Source organism: Cryptomeria japonica, chromosome 11 (genome assembly GCF_030272615.1).
Source record: "Cryptomeria japonica chromosome 11, Sugi_1.0, whole genome shotgun sequence".
Taxonomy (NCBI): domain Eukaryota; kingdom Viridiplantae; phylum Streptophyta; class Pinopsida; order Cupressales; family Cupressaceae; genus Cryptomeria; species Cryptomeria japonica.
This window is the reverse complement of record NC_081415.1, coordinates 579,041,148-579,058,335: the sequence shown is the minus strand read 5'-3', so window position 1 is coordinate 579,058,335 and position 17,188 is coordinate 579,041,148. Positions and strand designations below refer to the sequence as shown.

Here is a 17,188-nt window from a genome sequence, read left to right as displayed (position 1 = left end):
ATTTACAATTATGTTAAATATGACAACAATTTTTAATTTTTTTGTGGCATAGTAATGTAGTGTGAATTGCATTCATAAAGTGAATAAATTTTGCTTTTATAAGGGTTATTTATGATTATCCTTTGTGCGCTATTTTATAAATGATTCATAAAACATTTAAAAAGGGGATTACATTGTGAGTAAGCAATAAGTTTATTTTCAAATTTGTGCTTTTTAACTTTAGTGTTGAATCAAAATTAATAAATTCTTAAATAAAAATTAAACTAATAAAAAGAATGCCAAAAAAAACAAGACACAAACCTTAAAGAATGGCCTTGGGCCTTGGCCTATCAACCATTCTTTAAGCTATCAGAAAACACGACCTCAAGGAATAATCATGGCCAATGACTATTCCTTTCAGTCGTGAGAAAGGGATTTTAACCCCTTCCAATATTTTTTTTATTAAACACTATATTTGTACATATTACAATGCCATCAAGGCAATATGCTTGACCAAAATATAACTACATAAATGATTTAAGCCTAATTCCATCTCTTGCTGTTTCGAATACATCATGTTGAAAAAGATGAGTTCATATAGTCGCTCAACCCAATATAGCTGCTTAGCCCAATTTATCAAACTGCAGTTTTTTTGCTACAACATGCTACCATCCTGATACAAATTCAACCATAAATTAGTCAATGTAATGCAGCAAGCAAAAATGATAATGAAATATAGAATGTTGAAAGATTCACGCATGTTACAATTATCACAAACAAACAAAAATAGAAAACTGTTTGAATTTGAGTTTGAACTGGAACATTTATAAGCTTTCTTTACCATGTTTTGTTTCTTCAATATTTTTAGAGGAATAAGGGACAACCTCAATCAAGGTGCTATGACCAGCATTCTTCACAATATCCATTCTTGAATTATAAAAATGTTTTGCATCCCTAACAACCATTTCATGTTCAACAATCTTGGAGATGAACTTGATGAAATTATGGCATTCACCTCAAAACAAACCAAAATGTACCTACATACCCTATTTTAGACCATAATACTAGAATTCTTTTAATTTTCTAACACATTTAAATAGCTACTTGTTTCATTGTAATCAAGTTATGATATAAAAGTAAAGGTTAACGTAGTTTGTTAAGTCTTTACTAACAAAGATATACAATTTGTTATGAGTTTCATGTGATGCCAATTTAATGTCCAAGACCCTTATTCTTCAACCCCACATCACACACCTTATACACTATTCAATGAGGCATACATCCTTCACACAACTCCAAATTTGAACCTTCTATTGAGCACACAACCTTCTCCATTAGGCCCACTTAGGTTGTAATTCAAGTTGAAGTAGTGACAATACCTAAGTTGTCCAATCAAGATCCCTTTGGCAAAATACACAAACACTGAATAATAACACAACTTACATTATGATTCTACCCTACTTCTTAATCAATATTAATATAAGTGTGTTAAACAATAGCAGAGAGAGATAGAGAGAAATTAGAGAGAAGTGTTGTGTGGTCAAGAAGGAAGAGAAGATTATTTGTGTGGAAGGAAGAAGGAAAAATTGTGCAAGGAGAGGTATTACCACTCTACTGTATTAGCCAATAAAAACAGATAAAAGTCACGATGAAAGTGTTTTGATGATTTTAGTTGTAAATGATGCTTATTATTAGAGGATGATGCAAAGCAGTCATAGATTGAAGATTACGTACCACATCAGTCATAGTAGTTTTTTGCCTAGTGGCGAGGGCACTGGACTTGGGAAGGTTTCTCAATATTTGCCTCTTCTCCATCATGAAAGTTATTATCCTCCCTCTGATCTTCCTCCTTTGGATTCTCAACCTCACCATGGATAATCTGTGTATAGTAGAGATCCATCCCTTGGGGGAAGCTGGTGTGTTTGTAGAACAGTTTTTAGGTTACTACAATATTTTATCAGGACAATTACAACTACTTTTTCTTTAGTAAGATAAAACTATATGGAAGGTTAAGTCTACAACTATTGGAAGTTTGTGGGATTGTTTTGTAGGTGACTTAGCAAATGCAAATTCACTTTCATATGCCAATGCAATCACTGGTAGAGCAGGTTCCCATATTATTTACATGCACAAAAATAATGGAGCAACAATAGCTATCCAAGAAAGTAGGGGAGTTCCTGGTGAAATGACTATTGAAATACATGCAACTACTACACAAGTCCAACTTTCCCAACAGTTGATACAAGTTTGAAATCTTTTCACTGTAATTTTTTGAAAATGCTCATGCCTCTGAAGAGGAGAGTGGGAGGAAAATGAATAGGAATGATGTTTTTATTGTAATTCCTAGTTTTATTTTGCTTAGTAGGTTATCCAAGATTAAGAATGTAAATTAACCAAAGTAGCTAGTAGAATTTGTAGTTGTAATCATGGAAGAAGACAAGTCATCTCCAAATGTATTATGTTATCAAAGTAAAATTGGGTGGAGAAGATAATACCACAATAAATGAATAATGCTTAATGATTGACATAATAGACTCTAACAAACTAACTGTCGTAAAGAGTCACCTATACATCACATAGAAAACCCAATAAAAATTAGGCAACCAACTAGAAAACATAATGTGATTTCATTACTCTTAACATGTGGACAGGAATGTAAAGTAATTTGAAAAATCTAGCCACAAGTCCAATGTCAAACGCTAGAAAAATTTCTCTGCTTATTCGTTTCTGATTTTTCTAGAATTAGCCTACAAAAAGACAACCTTCAATGAAATGCATACCATAGAAAAAGGGTGGGTATACACATAGAACTAAGCATAGCATTCATATTCAAAGAAAAACATAATTAAATGTATACCAACATTAAAGATCCCAAATCTATAAAATTATACTCAAAATTTTATCATAGAAAAGGGTAGATATATAAAAGAAATGCATAGAACAAATTATGGTAGTCACACAAATTGATCATGAAAACAATCTAAAACATTAGACAAATGTACATACCAAGTCCCGTTTGTAATCTTTCATGTCAACTTCAATGATTGCAGCTTCTTTGTGTTACTATAACCCACAAACAATCCTAATAGCTGATTGTCAATCATAACATTCCAAAACTTAATAAAAAAATGCTTATAAAAACAGAATATATCTTAACACTAACCTAAAACATTTGTGATTTACCAAGAAGTAAGACGTCCCACTCCACAAGATTTTCCCCTGACCAAAATAATCACATCCACCTAATAAATTTTCAAAACTTAAAAAGAGAAGTTAAAAATGAAAAAGAAAGCCACAAGCCTAAATGCATCATGTTGTATTTTTACACACTTGATTTGGGTTTGTATACTTGATTTGGTCTTGCTATTCCATTGTCAACTATGTAATTTAAAATTTAATCAATATTAGTTAGTAGAGCTTGTACATTTGCACATTATAAATTTTTATTTGTTTTCTATTGTTTTGGGATGTAGACTTTATCTGAAGTCAACAAAAGTTTATCATGGTACAGTGAGCAGGGTATGGAGGAGTCTAGTTATGGAAGACAAGGTTTCATTCTATGAGGTTTCCTTCTAAATTCAAGATAAACTCAAGATAACAAAAAATATCACAGTAAGGATCAAAAGGGTCACATCTTCCAAGATAATATGTGGCCTTATTGTTTATGACAGTCATAGTCATGAGACAGTACGGTACATGAACCTAGTGGGCCGTTAAAAGGTGGTTGAAATATCAAGAGGTGTAGAATCTCACAAGTTATAAATGGAAGTCATGTTGATTGTATGACTCCCTCAACTGGCAGTTACATCTAGATGAATCTAACACACTTCATGGATTTCCTTGTTTTCTATTGCAAAATGGTGCAGTAAGTCTACAGTGACTCAGATGCTAGGCCCATTGTTCCTATAATTAATCACTGAGTAAAAACCAAAAACAGTAAGAAAATTACAAAACCACAAGCATGCCTTCCAAGCTGCAAAACCTACCAACTAACAGTAAAAATATACACAGCCCAAATTATCCAGAACACCATCAACATATGCCTCTCCATGCAAATCCTTGTTCTAAATAGCAATAATAAAGCCAACAAAACAAAAACCACTAAAATGAACCAGAAACACATGTTCCAAGCTGTAAATATTAATACCAAAAAAAATAACCATAACAATAATTCAATCCAGACCATGCAGAATAGCACCAACAAGTGCCTCCTTGTCCAAAGCCTCAATTGAAAATTATAATTATTCAAGCCAACAAACCGATAATAAGTAAAATGAACCACAAGCACACCTTCCCAGCTGTAAAACCTAATTAAATAGCAATAACAATAATTTGACACAAATTATCCATAACAAATCCAACAAATGCCTCTCTGTGAAAATCCATATTCTCAAATAACAGATTAAATATTTCAACCTAAATAAAGGGTCAATGCGTCTCCACTTTCCGTTTTAAGGGCCTCACATTACAGGCAGGTGCGATGCTTTTCTAGGGATCATTTAGCAATTGGACAACAATATAAATTTATAACAAAGGGATGTAAAGAAAGATATTAGAAATCCTGTATATTGAGGTCTACCCGTGATCAGGTCTCTAATTAAGTCTTCATTCATTCGTTCTTATGCTTCATTCCTCTAAATTCTAACCTGATATTCAAACTCAAACAGAAGAGATGAGTTTACTCTATAAAGTTCTAGTAGCACCCATCAAAGTATATTTTGTAAATAATATTGTTCTATGTACCAGAAATGCATACACATAAATGAACAGATGTGGTGTAGATAACCGAGTTACAAGGATCTAAATACATGCACTCCTAGTTGTCAATAAAGCACATGCATGTTGCCCTATAAATCACATGAGGTGTATTTTCTTTTATATTTTGTTTAAAGTCTTGATCATAACCTTGTGCAATCTTAGATTGAGAATCTTATTCCTATCAAGATTGAATCCCAATGATAAACCATGGCAGATCTTGTAATGGTTTCAGTCATTCTCAGGGTTTTTATAGAGTGTTTCACATTTGAAGAGCAAGGGTTGGGCCCTGAGAAAAGAACCTCAGAGCAGAAGAATCATATATTCATCAGCAGATTATTCTCAGGAAAAAGCTTGGAGCAGCCATATGTAAAATGCATTCAAACCCTAAGGGCAACTAGGTCATAGCGGCTAGAAGGGTATATACAATCTCAAATCAGCCATTAATGTCACAGAGTAGCCTACAATGGAGAGACCCAGAGGAATAAATATGAGAACCAAAGCACAGATAGATACAGAAGCTGGAGGTCCATAAAAGTTGAAGGTCCAGAGAAATCATCCCATAGTCTTGCAAAGATGCACAGTGCAATCACAAGGAGAAGCTTTTGGTCTGGGTTCATGACAGTCATATTTGATAATCTAAAAGCCATCAATCCTATGAGATTGTAATGCAGATGCAGTGCTACAATGGAGAGCAACTTTTTTTTGATAAAAAATCATCAAAAGCTGAGAAAATGATAGAGTTACAGTCATTTATTGTCAATTGCAGTCATATAATCCTCATAGACATAGGACAGAAATTTTATCAAAATCTGAGAATGCATGCATGGTAGGGTTTCTTTTATGGCAAATCTGAGTATAAAGATATTTTTCAAGCCTAAAAAGACAGTGAGTTTAGGTTGAAAACGGTGAAGGAAAGGCTGCCAAAGTCTCTCCCAAAGCCTATACAGAAATAACATTGATGACATGTGTTGATAATGATAAAGACTGATATATAGTTCAGAACAACCTTCATGGGGAGCAAAGAACACAGTCATGCAAGAAGATTGGAGTCCAAACCTCAGGGGACAAGGTCTTCAAGACCAATATCAAGATACATGTTCATCTCATCCGAGTATCAGGAGGATAGTCGAAGGAGGATGAATGACATTGTGAAAGGGGTTTTTGTACTTCCTTCATCAAGACACTCCCAGGAAGGCATTCATTATGTTGGACTCAGAGATCCAAAGCTCTTAAGACAAAGGCAGCCTTAGCAGCAAAGCACAGTCATAGTACTGTAAATAAGTTCTATAACAGTCATGAAGACACCCAGTAGCAGCAATACGGTGATTCATTCCACTGTCAAGACCCAGTCACAATCGCATCAAATAATCAGTGAAAAAGACTGTGTGGGCATCATATGCAAAAGCAATACAAAATATAAACCCAATCACAGTCGCATCAAATAATCAGTGAAAAGGACTGTGTGGGCATCTATTATGGGAGTTCTCAGACCTCATAATAGCAGTGATGGCAATAAGCATGCAATGTTAGTCATTTACACTATGATGACCATGGCATGAGTGAAGCTCATCATGAAAATACGTTCATCTTCAAGAAGGAAAATACTATGATGACAAGACATAGACAGGGTTCATGATAGCAGTCATCAAGGTCAGAAGCAAATCACAAGGCTTTGGTATAGAGCAATTACAAAATAATGGTTAATAAGGCCACGAAAGATTTGCTGCTAAAAGATGATCATTCACCACCATTCACAGTGAATTTGTGCAAAAGTATATCAAAAGAGTAGTCACCTATGACAGTTTGCAGAGACTACGAAGGCTGTCATCAATAAAAGAACAGTCTCAGATTGTTTCTCTTGTCATCTATGAAGGTCACAATAATAGCCATCTCCAACACCATGCACATAATACAAAAGACAGTTATAAGAGTAATGCCAAATCATAATGTCCATAATGGAACCTGACAGAGAACAAGATCTTCAGTCACAGGTCACTAGATGAAGTATTTAAATCCACTCACCATTGGTACTGTGATGTTCATAACAGTGATCAGAGCAAGCTATAAAAGAAAACAAACACTAAAATAAAAGAACAGAAGTCTTTGAGCACTGGTGAAGGATAGAACGCCCAAAAGAGCAGTCTCAGTCATATATGTCAGAGCAGTCATTCACAAATCAAACCTTAAGGGTTTGTCAAGACAAAAGAGACTCCAATGAAAAGCAGAGGATTGAGTCCTCTTAAGACAGCCCATAGCATAAAGCTTCAAGGATCATGGCCAGAGCAGAAAAATCTGAGACTACAGTCACAATGCAGTAAGGGGTACAGAGATCAAGAGTTGTGAACCTAAAAGAGGTTGAAACAGTGAAGTCATCTTCAAAACATGAGACATCACAGGAAGCATAGTGGGTTGTTCAAGGTTCAAACACAAAGTAGCAGTGGTTAATTCATAGATGTATAAAGAGCATTCAATACAATGAATAAATGCAAATAGAGCAGTGGAAGCCCTGTTGAAGCATGCATGAACAACATATAAAGATCAAGGTAGGCCACAGAGTTCACAAATAACAAAGGTGGAATACCCTCTTTCTTTGTAACCTTGCAATAGACAAAGGACCATGAATAGTGAGTGTACAGTAAAGAATAAGGTTGTGAGTCAAAGCAAATTGGCAGTCAAGGTAGTTATAGCTGTCATAGAGCAGTGGACTGTCTTAGCCATTTGAGTCACAGTCAAGTGTAAGAGCAGTCTTCATAAAGATCTAAACAAAGAAGAGTAATTAAGCCACCCAGAATGATGAAAGATCAGTCTAATAAAGAAGACCTACAACAGAGAGCATTCACAGTCTAACATCACAAGGGCAGTCCCTTCTTGTGGAGCCAATACAAAGAATAGGAAAGGTAACATTATAAAGGGCAGAGATATTGAAGTTACAGCTTGAAGTGCAGTCATAGTATTGATATAATTCATTGCAATTGTAGATTGACCTAACCAATGGTCATAAGATCTTAGATGGTGTTGAACTCGAGATAAGACGACAGTGATCTTGCAATAGTCTAGTGCAGGGCTTACATGAAAAGGAAAACAAATTTTTGTGCCAATCAAAGACAATATTCAGTATTATGAAAATACAAAAAATCTCTGTCAACACATTGCTTGAAAGAGATCAAAATCAGTAAAAGTGCAGTCCATGATCAAAGGCACACATTCAAAGAGTGCAGTCATCTTCAAAACATGAGACATCACAGGAAGCATAGTGTATTGTTCAAGGTTCAAACACAAAGTTGCAGTGGGTTAATTCATAGATGTATAAAGAGTATTCAATACAATGAATAAATGCAAATAGAGCAGTGGAAGCCCTATTGAAGCATGCATGAACAACATATCAAGATCAAGGTAGGCCACAGAGTTCACAAATAACAAAGGTGGCATACGCTCTTTCTTTGTAACCTTGCAATAGTCAAAGGACAATGAATAGTAAGTGTACAGTAAAGAATAAGGTTGTGAGTCAAAGAAAATGGGCAGTCAAGGTAGTTATAGCTGTCATAGAGCAGTGGACTGTCTTAGCCATTTGATTCACAGTCAAGTGTAAGAGCAGTCTTCATAAAGATCTAAATAAAGAAGAGTAATTAAGCCGCCCAGAATGATGAAAGATCAGTCTAATAAAGAAGACCTACAACGGAGAGCATTCACAGTCTAACATCACAAGGGCAGTCCCTTCTTGTGGAGCCAATACAAAGCATAGGAAAGGTAACATTATAAAGAGCAGAGATATTGAAGCTACATCTTGAAGTGGTGCAGTCATAGTATTAATATAATTCATTGCAATTGTAGATTGACCTAACCAATGGTCATAAGATCTTAGATGGTGTTGAACTCGAGATAAGATGGCAGTGATCTTGCAATAGTCTAGTGCAGGGATAACATGAAAAGGAAAACAAATTTCTGTGCCAATCAAAGACAATATTCAGTATTATGGAAATACAAAAAATCTCTGTCAACACATTACTTCAAAGAGATCAAAATCAGTAAAAGTGCAGTCCATGATCAAAGGCACACATTCAAGAATGTCAAAGCCAGTGAATAACTTAAACAGAGAATAAGCCCTTGTTCATGACAAGAGCAAGTTGCATACACAGTGGTACATAGCATAAGTTAGAGATGTCTACAAAAAGGGCATGGCAGTCTTGTGACAATAACATATCAAATAGCAGCCATGACAGTCCAATCAGGCAATTTGCAGTCATTAGGAAAGAGTTAGGTTATTCTTTTGCTTTTGTAAGTTTGAAACCCTTGAGGGTTAGTTATAATAGGAAGGAAGAGGTCTTTCTCCAAGACCTATCCCACTGTCATAACCTATGGAAGATGAAAGAATGCAGTAAGCAGTAGGCATAAAAGAGGAATAACAGTGATTCCTAGAGCTTCACAGTTTTCAGACAAGGATTGATCATTTGCTAATACGATTAAGTGACAGAGAAAAGGTTGTTTAGTAGTCATAGACAAAGCAAAAATTTTAATACCTTAATATTCCTCTCAAGGAAGTTGAGTCAAACTCGAAGACTGAGTTTATGAAGAGAATGCATGAGTTTTGACATAATTTATGACCTCACAAGCATGCATCATTAGTCCAAGAAGCAAATAATGGAGTTTTAAATTCTTTTATTAGCTCAAGCCAAAAGAGAGGAGATTTTTGAAGTGTTTGCAGCAGTTCTACAACAGTTAATGACCCCACATGGGTCACACATGAGCCAAAGTGGCTATCAGAAAGTTCACCTTTAGTTATGAGCAGTTTTGAGACTTCTTTTGCAAGATATCTCAACAAAGTCGATCCAAGAGGTCAAATCCATGCAAAATAGAGATAAAAGAGGAATTTTATTTGACACAAGTTACAAGGATCTAAATACATGCAACCAAAGGCCATACCCAACACTTGGGTGGTAGCCAAAGGGCACTAATTGCCTAATCTTACAATGGGAGAATAATCAACTGACTACTTTCCTAATCAACTATACTCTGTTTTTTACACTTTGAACCATTCTGCATCAACTATATTCCTTTTTTTACAATATCAACCATTCCACAGCATTTTTGCTGAAGTTTTGAATTCTTTCTTATTTTATGAAATATCTCTTCATGTTCAACTCCAAAACTAATAAAATGGCTCTCATAGTGAAATTCAATATTAATACTATTTTTGAAACGTAACAATTTTATTTAGTTTGGGAATTCATTGTGGCTTATCCATGGACAAACATTTATGATTTTGATTTATTTTCTGTTTCTAACTCTGTTATCAAATCATTCAAAAGACTGCCCAAAAATGAGTATGAAACGTGTTGGATATGGGTATGTAAACAAGCAATTCCAGGAAAGATCTGCAGCACACTGTGCAATTCCATGGGGTACCTGCACTTGTTTATGAATTATCACGATACAAAGGAGTTGCAGCCATGTTCCAAATGTTATGGTAGTTCCTGGAAAAAAATATGATTACTATGTTATAGTTTATTGAACAATGTTTATCAGGTTCACCTTGAAATTTTCTTTTTGGAGAGTTAAGGACCCCCTCATTCAAATAAAAATAGCTTCTAGTGCTCCGAATTAATGATTTCAAATTCTCAATTGCTCTGAAGTGATAAATATTCAGACTGGAAAACTGAAGTCCAAGCTTGAGTTAGAAAATTTGTAGGATGTAGTTTTTGGAAGGGTCACCTAAAGCTCACAAGTCAAAGATGAGCAAAAACAATATCATAAGGCAAAACTAATAATATTCTTTGGTGTTTAAAATAACGTTTAACCTCACATCCAAACAACCACAACTACCATTGAGGCTTCGTATTATCTGAAGAACATGAATCCAAGAACCAAAATCAAATCCTCCACTTGTAGCATCAATTTCAATGGTTGCAAATGTAAAATGGTGAAAAATTGGAGAATTTTTCCGAAAAGTTGCAATACTAAAGACATCATTACAAGCATTAGGGGAAATAGTATTAGACAACTCTCTTGCGCCCATTGCCTTGACTCTTGAGAGCATTGCCCCTACCTTTTACTTTTTTGTCACTTATCTCAAAGTGGCTAACAAAAAGGAATCATTTTCAACAAGAAGAGGCAATTCATGATGAAAACTCAAATTGTCTAGACAATCAAACTCTCACATCTCAACAAAAGGGAAAAACATCAATTTCATCAAAATCCAAACATGAAAATACATCTACACAAAAAATTAAAAAATATTTCATTTGTGAAAAGAAGGGGCACAATCTCCAAGAATGCTCATACAATTCTTTTGCCTATGGTGAATCATGCCAACAAAAGCCACATCATAATTCTCCGGGGAGCAAAAAGAAGAATCCCTGTTGACAAAATAAAAGCAAAAGAAACATGGAAATGTTACTTCGATAGGTGATCTTAATGAAGAATATCTTTTGTATGTTGTGGAGACTCAAACCTCCACTTCTAAAAGACCTGGTTGGTATGTTGATTCTAGTGCACCCAAAGAGATGAACATTTTTCTTTGCAAGGATATGCAGATGCAAACTACGCAAGAACTTTGGATGACAAAAAGTCTACTTCAAGCTTTGTTTCCTTTTTGGATCAACTTTGGAGTAAAAAGAAAACCATTGTTCCTCACTCTTCCACAAGCAAAATATTACATTACAGGTGGAGCAATATGGTTATTGCATCTTGGAAAAAATGGGTGTAATTGAAACACGACCTACAACAATTTTGAAACACAAGCTTGTCCATAATCCATCTTTTTCTAAGCACACTAAACACAATGAGATTTAGTGCCACTGCCTATGAGCATGTCCAATAATCAAACATGTCCAATAATCAAACATTCAACTCTAATAATGTTCCACTCAAGAGCAAGGTGCTGAAATCTTTACCAAACCTCTTACCATAGTGAAGTTCAAAGATTTTCATACCTTCTTGATTTGTACTCTTGAGAAAATGATGTAATGAGGGTTGAGTTGTTGGAGTATTATAATACTTATATAATTATTAATAATCTATTAAATCATTATATGATGTTAATAATAATACATTATTATTAGCATAAGGTTGTTTGTTGGTTGGTCGAGTATGCATGGTCTGGTCAATTACTCATCTAACTGACTTTCATTTATATATATTGCATTCTTCCTTCATAATCAAAATGTTCATTGCATCCATTTCTATTAGTTTACACAATATCCGACCAATACAACTGGAAAGAAATTACAAGCAGCCACATATGTTATCACCTCCATCTACAATCATGTTTCTTCAAGCTATTTTCACATGGTTTTCATGCTCAGCTAGTAAAATACTAAAATCTCATTGACAAGTGTCTTAAAAATGAGATACAGTACCTTTAATAGTTTGACATATCATATGCAAATCTACAACAACAATGCTTATGCCTTAATGTATTCCTACTTTTGCTCACAAATCAATACATCTTATCTTTTAGAGATCCATGCTACGGATGCAAACTCTTATTTAATGTAGTTCTTTCCTTTTTACATTTGGTACTTCTTCTATCACAATTTCTCAATGTTTCAATAAGAATGTAAAGCAATTACAACAATATAAATGATAAAATATTCAATAAGATATATTGGGAATGAATTGAAAAAACTACCTATTCTCTTCCAATTAACACTGGACAGCTCTTATAGAAATTTCATTCTGTCATATTATAAACATAAACAAACTGCAAACACAATACTTGAGAAGAAGGAACTCGAGATCTCTTAGATTACACTACATGATACTTTCTACACTACTTATTACTCACAAAATTATATTCAAAATCAGTTGTCCTTTGATACATCGGCATGTGTGCACACTCTTCAACAAAAATTAAAAACTAAGAAACCCAAATATATCCTAAAGGGTTCTTTCTAGATTTTACCAAACTCTTCTCAATTCATAGTTGAATCTTGATAGTTGATAACATACAACTATTCAGATGAGCATTATAGCATTAGCCATATAGCTACAGTAAAACCTATATTTAAAGCGACAAGCTGTGAGGCACTAAGGGGTGAGACAAGTGTTGCCAATCTAGACCCAGCTTGAACATATTTGCACCAAATCAAACAAGTTATCTTCAAAATGGGTGCTAAACATAGAATTAAATTGTAAAGGGTATATAATTTACAACATTACAATTCCAAATGAGGGCCTAGTTTTTTATGCATTTTTATGATTCAAAAATACACTCCCATTATTTGAGCACAAAACATAATTGCAGAACGAGGCCTTAGTTTTTTTTGTGTTTTCATGTTTCAAAAACATGCTCCCATTATGTTGAGCATAAAATACACTTGTGTTTTGTGCTCAACATAATGCAAGCGTATTTAAAAAACAATGGAAATGGATTATAAAAGCTACATAACATAATTGTGTTATGGCTTGGTATTCCCAAGCCACAACATGAGCATGTTTTGAAGTGTTCACAATAATGGATTATAAAAGCTACATAACATAATTGTGTTATGGCTTGGTATTCCCAAGCCACAACATGAGCATGTTTTGAAGTGTTCACAATAATTTTCTCATGTTTTCTTAATTTTTTCTACATTGACTACTTTTTGGTACACGTAGTTAATAGAAGACGGTATAAGGACCTTTGAAGTTCAAGCTCAAGGATTTCCATATGAAAGTAAAGCATGTTTTAGATGACAATGATCCAATATGTATAACAATAGATCAAGAAAAGGTATACATATATATCCACCAAACACAAATAATAAGGATAGTAATTAACATTCAATTTTGAAGGTCTGAACAGAGATCTATTAACACAGTTATAAAACGGTCTTGCAAAGATGACAACCTTTTAAGTAATGCAAGGTGGTTAAATGCTTAGGGATATGGAGTGCTCAAAGTGATCAAGTTGGAAAGGCATGTTGACTATAAGGAATACAGTCATATGGCATGTGTCCAAGACAACAGTATGAAGATAAATATTATCAAATTTCAGTTATGGACAATGCTCACAGGTCAATCTAGAACACTCAAGAGACATCAAAGAATTCTCACGAGATAGGGATAAACAAGGCAGATCTTTATGACAGGACAGTTAAGTGCCAATATTGTAGCAAGAACAAGTGCACTATAGAAGACACATGATAGCTCAGTGATGATACAAAAGGGCTTCTACACTATATAATAGTGGTGTTTGTGAATGAAAAAGGGTTAGAAATGAAGCATTCTTAAGGATGAAAAGATTTTGTTCCTTACTGCTATCATTCAAAGGATGTTGAACAGCCTATGAATGCATGCAAAAGAGTAGAATGACTCAAGTGACACACACTAAAGGCAATCACAGTCATGAAGACAAAAGTTTTGTTGGAACCCAAATGGTTATCTTCCAAATCCACCCCCTAGTAGAGATCACTAGATATCGTCAAGGAACTAGGTAGAGTTCTCTAATTTCAAGATGCAGTGAGAAAAAGTAGTCAAAATCATTGATAAAGGTTTTGAGCCTTAATATGGAAGATGAATGTCAACAAAAGAAGTGATAGTGATATTATGAATTTAAATATCTCACAGGCCACTGTTAGTTGTTGGTAAGCAAGGTCATTTGTGCTATTACATTGCAAATAAGTATGACACTTTCTCTGACATGCATAGTCCAAGTAGAGGATAGTGCCAATTGCCAAGTCACATTAATATATTGAGTAGACTAACACAATGGATTGTTAATATTAAGGAAGGTGTATGATAGTCAAAGGTCTCTATTAGAATTTGTAAGGGTTTCACTGCCCTCTTTGGAAGTTGTCAAAACCCTATCAAAACTAGTCTCAATATTAAAGCCAAATGATGGTCAAGAAAGACTATGGCACTATTACTATTAGAAAAACACAATGACCCTTATTAGAAGTCAGAGACAGTCAAGAGACGAAAGCCTCATAGTCATGAAGACAAGTTCTAGGCAGTAAGAATGTGGGAAGATAAAAAAAATACATGCAAAAGACAAAACTATATACCCTAAGTTTTTAAAAAGGAAAAGGAAAAAGAAAAACCTAAGTTGATGATGTTGCTCACCTGTGAGTGGGTTCAGAGGGAGTCATGAAGAGCTTAGCAAGGCCTCCTCTGAGAAATGGTCCCACCAATGAATCCATTGTCAGTACCATGACAAGCTGAACATAAAAATAAACATGAGTCAATTTATTAGAAATTAAAACAGACCAAAGCATATTATTTCCAACAAAAATAATATATATTCTGAAAATTTAAAGATTAAAAGGAAAACATTCTTTAAAGTGGTCAGATCTAAAACATTTTATCTATAAATTTATATTTTAAACATTAAATTATACCAAGATAAAAAGAAATTAAAAAAATCAATGAATATTAGATGAATACTAGTTACATCAAAACATTAAATTATATCGAATATATAAAATTTAACGCCCACCACTGTCACGGTAACACCATGGAGAGTAGGCAATCCATACCAAAATCAATTAAGATAATAATGCTAAGGATAAATAAACCAGGGCTGACAGTTTCAAGGGTAGAGGGATACTTCTTATCATTATTATCTAATTGTCCATATATACACAATCTATTCATTTAGGTAGGGCAACAATTCATTAGTTTATATAATGAAGATTAACTAATAGGAAGATATGGGACTCCTATTCATTCTAGGAGGGCAAACAACCCGGGATTCCAACTCATTTTTCGGGATAAACAAATCCTCTACTCTACCTCTGCTACCTATAAGAAAAATCACTAATTATATCAAAACATTAAATTATATCATATATCTAAAATGTAATGCCCATCACTGTCATGGTAACACCATGAAGAGTAGGCAAGCCATACCAAAATCAATAAAGATAATAATACTAAAGATAAATAAACTAGGGCTGACAGCTCCAAAGAGAGAGGGCTATTTCTTATTATGATTATATTTCTTACTATAATCAACTGTCTATATACACAATCTATTCATTCAGGTAGGGCAACAATCCATTAATTTTTATAGTAAAGATAATTAATAGGAAGATCTGGACTCCTATTCATTCTAAGAGGTCAAACGATGCATTAGTTTTCATAAGAAAATCTGTGATTCCAATTCATTTTGAAATGGTAAACAAATCCTCTACTCTGTCACTACTACATATAAGAAAAATAATCTAGAAGAATTACCTGGAAGAAGATTTTTTCCCTTATTCTGCTCCTCCTCTTTTTCATTTCTTCTTCATCTTCTACCACACGAAAAGTAAAAAAAACAAATAATAGATAAAAATCATGAAAGACAGACCAGTGTGCACACTGTAAACAGACTCTTCAAAAAAAAAAGAAAAAACAGCATAACGAAAAGACAGGGCAAAGCATTGAACAAACATTGTATTGGGAAAAAAAAAATATAATGAAAGAAATAACAGAAAGACAGACAGAACAAAGAAGAACAAAGCATTGACAGAAAATAAAACAAAATTGACCTAACAAATGTTAGGGTAAACATGCAGATGCGATACAGACAATTGTGGCTGCCTTTGCCCCAACTTTCACTCCATCTGTGCAGAAATAATAACACATTAATAATTACGATCCCTCCTTTAAAGTGAACTCCGTACGATACCATGGTTTACTCCAATTAGTTTTCCGCTCCATTACATTTGAATTTTCTCCAAATGTTTTTTCCCAACGGCTAGTGAAAGTGGTACCCGCTCCATGATATTTGAATTTTCTTTTCTGTTAAGAGGTTCCAACATTCTCTCCATGGTTTTTAGTTTAATTTAATGAACAAGTGATACATATTTAAACAAATTATTTTAGGTATTAATTTGTTTAATTAGTATCTAATTTGGTTTTTATATCATGATTTTTATAATATTAATTAGCAATTTTTTATATTTAGATGTATAGTGGATTTGTTATAATATATATATATATGATTGATTAATAATTTTTTCACATATAAGAATAATAGTGGAGAAAACATTAAATCTTAGAAACAACGCACAATGAGGTATTGATGTTTTATGGTTTGATGGATTAAATATTAGTAAAGACATGCTACAACTACACAAATCCAAAGATTTTTTATTTAACTTAATCAATCAAAAAAATCTACTATTGGAAAGATTATCAATATTGTCCTGACCAAAATAAATAAAAATCAACAAACATTGTTCTCAAGAACACAATATAAGAAAACTAAGTCAAAGATTTCTAGCAATTCAAATAGAACACAATAAAATATTAGCAATACAAAGTTTTTTAAGATTCAAATGTGAATAGAAATGACAACAATGATTTTCAAAAGATTTTAAAATCCATGTACATTCTCTTACTTAAGTTATAGCTAACAATCTAATTGTCTCAAGGCACCCACTTCCTCTACATGAAAGGAAGAGGTATGGAGGTTGTAGAGGAAGGGCAACAACTATCCAACCATTGAGATGCATCAGGACATCGATGGTTGGATCCTCCCATAATT

At 33.8% G+C, this 17,188-nt stretch overlaps 1 long non-coding RNA gene across 3 annotated transcripts; it reads right to left on the bottom strand.

Moving 5' to 3' along the window:
- Positions 1-346: 346 nt before the first annotated feature.
- LOC131057071 (uncharacterized) lies at positions 347-16,400 on the bottom strand. Of its 3 annotated transcripts, none has more exons than XR_009108897.2 (5): positions 15,892-16,400; positions 14,757-14,873; positions 3,143-3,198; positions 2,986-3,061; positions 347-652 (listed from the first exon to the last, which is right to left on the bottom strand). It is a non-coding gene; the product is annotated as an uncharacterized LOC131057071 (long non-coding RNA). The 3 variants fall into 3 exon arrangements; XR_009108893.2 differs by having other exon boundaries at positions 14,779-14,873; XR_009108895.2 differs by having other exon boundaries at positions 2,986-3,042; positions 14,779-14,873.
- Positions 16,401-17,188: the final 788 nt, after the last annotated feature.